Source organism: Equus przewalskii, chromosome 22 (assembly GCF_037783145.1).
Source record: "Equus przewalskii isolate Varuska chromosome 22, EquPr2, whole genome shotgun sequence".
Taxonomy (NCBI): Eukaryota; Metazoa; Chordata; class Mammalia; order Perissodactyla; family Equidae; genus Equus; species Equus przewalskii.
In genome coordinates this window covers 47329765-47335764 of record NC_091852.1, presented here as the reverse complement: position 1 = coordinate 47335764, position 6000 = coordinate 47329765, and positions in this window count along the sequence as shown.

Here is a 6000-nt window from a genome sequence, read left to right as displayed (position 1 = left end):
TGGCAGTGTTTTAAATTCCTTTTTATTCAATTTAATTTTGCTCTGTTTTTCTTTGAACGTCTTTGGCCATGTTCACTGCTCTGTACTTGGAAGGCTTGCTGATTTTAGCTTCATGCCTTTCCTAGACTTACACCAAAATTTTGTGGTTAAATTCCTAAGTTGCATTGAAATTTTAGATATTAATGTGCCTGCATTATTTCCAAATTAAGTGTTTTTCCTGGTTTTAGAAGGCTTACAAAAATAGTAGTGCCTTTTACTGAAACACGTTCAGCAAGTTCTCCTAAGTCTGTTTAAAGGCTGCCTCTGGAGAGCAGGGCTGTATTTGAACTTGCTGTCCACACACCCGTCACCAGGGTGGATCCAGCCTGGAGTTGTTAAGACTCTTCTCCTTGGCTGGCACAAAGTGTTGATTAAAGTTCTGTTTGGTGTCCACTCAGTGGTTGGCCAACTTTTGGAAGCTGTGTGGCTGGTCTCCATCTGTATGATGATATTCGAAATATCAGGTACCAGCAATGCATTTCAATACTAGAAGGTATTTTGAAGGAAGAAGTTCTTCCCAGCCGAGCTATGCAACTGCTTGCTGTAACGCAGGTGTTTTTCTGCTCAGGCATTTGCCTCACTTTTTCTTAGCCAGAGCCCCTTTTATCTACTTATTTTAACATAATGCATTATATTTATTCTCTTGTTTATTTATCATTTCTTTCACTCATTCATGGTTTTGTTTCTTCCACTAGGCTCCATTTCTTGAAGCCACAGCCAGGTTCCGGCTCATTGTATACATTACTATATACAGTAAATATCAACTGAATGATAGAAATATTTGTTTTCCCAACTTTTTCCCAACTTTTCCCAACTGAGGAGTAATTGACAAATATAATTGCAGATATTTAAAGTGTACAATTTGATGATTCGATATACATACACAGTTTGGAATAATTACCAAGATCAAGATAATTAACATATCCATCACCTCACACAGTTAATTCTTTTTTAGGGGGGAGGGCTGAGAACACTTACGGTCCACTCTCAGCAGCTTTCAAGTATACAACACTGTGTTATCAACTCTGGTCACCAAAGTTTGTACCCCTTGACCTGCATCTCCTCATTTCCCCCTCCCCCAGCCCCTGGCAACCACCATTCTAGTCTCTGTGTCTATGAGATTGGCTTTTTTAAAATAAAGATTCCAGTTAGCAGTGATACCATACAGTATTTGTCTTTCTCTGTGTGGCTTTTTTCACTTAGTGTAGTGCCCTCCAGTTTCATCCGTGTTGTCACAAATGGCAGGATTTCCTTTTTTATAGCTATATAATATTCGATGGTGCATGTTTTTTATGGCTGAATAATATTCCAGTGTGTGCGTGTGCATATATATATATATATCTCATATTTTCTTTGTCCATTATCCATTGAAAGGCATTTAGGTTGTTTCCATATCTTGGCTACTGTGGGTAATGCTGCAGTGAACATGAGAGAGCAGAAATCTTTTTGAGATACTGATTTTAGTGATAGAAATATTTTGAAAAATCCAGTCTTGGTAAGGATGTGATAAAATGAACGCTTTTGCACCCTTCTGGTGGGAATGTATGTTGGCATGAACTTTATGAAGAGAAACTAACATTATGAAAAAGTCCTTAATAGGTTCCTCAAAAATTCTAGGGATCTATTCTGTGAAAATCACAGATGTTTGATCAAAGATTTATGTTAAAGACATTCATCACAATATTTACAATAGTTAAAAATTAAAAGCAATCAAAACACCTGATAATATGCTAACACACAATAATTAAAAGTGATATTTTTGAAGTACTTGATAGAATGTTAATGATATTGGTAAAATTAAATGTATATATGTAACTGGATAATTTTGATTTTGTAGAAAAAAATTACATATGCACATGTCTATCATTTGAAGAAAGCTGGAACAAATCCTGTGAAATGTTTAAAGAGGTTAAGTGGTAACAGTATTGTGACTTTAACAGTCTTTTTTATATGCTCACTTTTCCCTCCAAAATTGTTTGCAATGAGTATGTAATATTTTATGATTAGTTAAATGTGTTACATTTAAAAATACCTTGTAAGAATAGTGATCTAATATTATTCTGCAGAAAATATTTCTCCCAGGCCGATTGAACGGTGAATAATGATATGTGTAATCTAGAAAGCAAAGAGGGATTTTTTTTTTTTTTTTTTTTTTTTTTTTTTTTTTTTTAAAGATTTTTATTTTTTCCTTTTTCTCCCCAAAGCCCCCCGGTACATAGTTGTGTATTCTTCGTTGTGGGTCCTTCTAGTTGTGGCATGTGGGACGCTGCCTCAGCGTGGTCTGATGAGCAGTGCCATGTCCGCGCCCAGGATTCGAACCAACGAAACACTGGGCCGCCTGCAGCGGAGCGCGCGAACTTAACCACTCGGCCACGGGGCCAGCCCCATCAAAGACGGGATTTTACAATTGCTTTGGACTATTTCTTGATCATTCAACAACAGAACATCCAACAGAAGAGATGTTTCTCTAAACCCATAAGAAAGTCCACACGTCTTCCTCGTTGTCTCTTTCAGCAGTGTCAATAATTGTATTTATGATTACAAACATTGTTTCATTAAAATATCAGCCTTCCTTATATTCTTGAGTAAATCAGTCTTCAAAGTGAAAAAAGATTGTCCTAACCAAGTTATGCATCCTACAGACGTTGATCCCATGGGGTGAACGTCTGTCTGGACCACGTCCTGGTTCACGAAGGGGAGGTTTCTTTCCAGCAATAGGTGATCCATTCAAGGGAATGTGGTATTTTTATATACGTCCTTATGGTCTATGTGAATGACATTTTCTAAGGCTGTCAGTGCATAGCCAGTGTATGACTATACCCAGCAGCCCCAAATACTCAAGAATTTCACTGCCAAACCTGAAATAGCCAACAAAGTTAAGCTCATGAGCACAGGTTTTGAAAAAGAAAAATGCATAGCTGAATATGGTTACAAATGAGTTAGAAATATCTTCTCAAAGAAGCCTTCACTTAAATTTTGGTTATGTACCAAAGGATAAAGTGATGTAAAATTGTATGAGTAAACGTATACTCTTAAAGGGCAGCAATTTTTTCATTCACATTAAGTTCACTGTTTCTACCTTAAAATATAATTGACTGCATTTTAAGATGAAGAATATGGTAATAGCCGGCATTTAATCATTATAATACTATTTCCTCATCTTGCAAGTGAGCAAACTGAGCTTCGGAAATGTTGATGAACTCAGAGGTCACACGGCTCTTTAGGGAAAGAGCCCAGAGTGTAATTCAGCTTGGTCCCTGAGCCGCAGGGCTGACCCCATACAGCACTGAGACCCTTTGAGGGAACGTGACTCTTTCAAGGGCACAGAATGAACTCTTCAACCTGCCCAGAGAGGCCTGCTTCTCCAAGAGTGACCTCAAGTCTAAGGTCACACAACTCGGAAAAAAGGCAAGCCCCCGGGTAGGGGAAGCAATTATAGCAACCTTGCTTCTGCCACCCGTGGCTGTGAGAAATTTTCTAAGGAAAAGTTGGTTTGGTTGAGGCAATAGAGACAGCTGTGATGGGGGCAAAGGCTAGCTCCCTTTATTCCTGTATTTGGAGCCTGGCCTCCCAGAGGCCTTCCCACTGATGAAGGCAGAGCTGGCCAAGTGATTAAGGCTTCAGCTGGGTAGGAAACTCTCCAGTGTTTTTGAATTAAATGCATGTTCTCTGGGTCAGTGGTTCTGGACTAGTTGGACTCAGGCTTAGTGTATTAGAGGCACAGAGTTTTCCTGGCCACACTTGAAAACACATTAAGACTTTGCCACTTCCCTGTTCCCCTGTTCACTGGCAGATGTGAAAGACAGCGTAATCCTGTGTCCTGTGAAGGGTGACTGTGTCCATGGTATTTCTCCTAATCATCATCCCCTTGCTCACTTCCTGCTGTTTTTCTGCCAACCCTACTTGCCAGGGATTATCCGCTGGCTCCCTGCCCTTCCGCCTTCCAGTGCCAGGTGCTGTGTCTGCATGTGGGGCGGCTCTTGCTGCAGGGGGAGGCCCAGATGCTCACCTGCCAAGGCTATAAAGAGGTCCAGGGATGTGCAGATCAAGAAGAAAGCCAGCCAGCCATTCTCCATGCAACAGGACTGATCGCCCTGGCCAGAGCCTGGAACCTGCAGTGACCTCACTCAAGGGTTAAAAATCCAGTGAAAAGGGGTGTTGGTACAGTTCCTCTGCCTTCTCACCAGATAGATTAATTAGTGGGTCACGAAACGTGCCAGTTGAAAATAACCACTTTGGGTGACACTGGGAGTTTTCTCTTAATTTGTGAAACCCGTGTTTTCAGGCATAAGGGATATTTTGTGGTCAGCAATGCTTGGAAACAGCTGAACGAATCAGAATCTGTATTATTTCTTCCTTATTAAAAAGCTTACTTTGGCAGTGACAGATCTGATTATGACCACAATGGTGCAGAGGAAAATTAACTCCTACTTTACCTTGAAGGAGCTCCAACATAGGTCTCCCCATAACATTTAGTTCTCATTGCTAAGAGAGAGAAAAAATTAATGATTTATCTGTGGATCATTGCTTGGTTGATAGCAGCTATCTTGGAGGCATTTTTTAAAATAATATGTTTAGAGGAAATATTTGGCTGTTGTATACTGTCTACCAATAAAACGTTGATAGATTAAACAAGAGTTACTTTCCCAGGGTAACTATTAAATATTTATGTAGGACACGGCAAATAAGCATAGTTAAGAATGAGTTTTGGCAAGTTGACAGCACAATGTATCTTTCAAGTGCTTCACAAAAACAAGCTAATTAATCCTCCCACCCTCGGTAAGATAAAGTGAAAAAATAGTTACCCTCCTTTTTTTTGGTTGTTCATCAACTTAGTTTTATTTAAATAACTTTGGAACGTGTTTTTGATCTTGCTTGGGGTCTTCCTCAGTGACAGATTCATCACTGCCTCCGAGAACCTGTCTGATGAAACGACACTCACACAATAAGTTTAGCTAACATCCATCACCTCACATAATTACATTTTTTTCTTGTGATGAGAACTTTTAAGATTTACTCTTAGCAATTTTCAAATATACATTACAGTGTTAACTGTAGTCACCATGCTGTACATTGCACACCCAGAACTTACTTATCTTGTAACTAGAGGTTTGTACTTTTTGACCACCTTCATCCATTCCACCCCTCTCCCCCCAACCTTTGGCAACCATGGCAACCATCAATCGCTTCTCTATTTCTATAATTCAGTTTTTTAAGAGTCTACATATAAGTGAAATCATATAGTATTTGTCTTTATGTGCCTGACTTATTTCACTTAGCGTATTGACCTCAAAGTCCATCCATGTTGTCACGAATGGCAGGATTTCCTTCTTTTTTATGGCTGCATAATATTCCATTGTGTATATACATCACATTTTCTTTATCCTTTCACCTGTCAATGGACACTTAGGTTGTTCCCATGTCGTGACTGTTGTGAATAATGCTGCAATGAACATGGGGACGCAGATAGCTCTTCAACATAGTGATTTCATTTCCCTTGGATATATATCCAGAAGTGGGATTGCTGGATCATATGGTAGTTCTATTTTGAATTTTTTTTCAATTTTTGGTAACTTTAAATTTTGACATAATTCTAAATATACTCATAAAAGTTGAAAGAATAGTATAAAGAACTTCCCTAGACTCTTTACTCCAATTCTGCCAATTATTTGCATTTTGCCCCTTTTGCTTTATCATATTCTCCCTCAGTCTCTCTCCTTCTCTTTCAATCTCTCTCTTTATTTTTTTTCTGAATCTGAAAAATGGGTAAGACATAACCTGATTTTCTCAGAATAATTCTTAGTATGTAAATGCTCAATATTTCAAAGGTCGATATATCTTTAAAAGAATATTATTCATTTCTTTCAAAGACAAGTCTTTAAGTGGCAGTCATATTTCACAGAGCCAAATAACTCATGAATAAAAAGCATACACTTTGCATTTGAAGTAAATCTCTCAAAG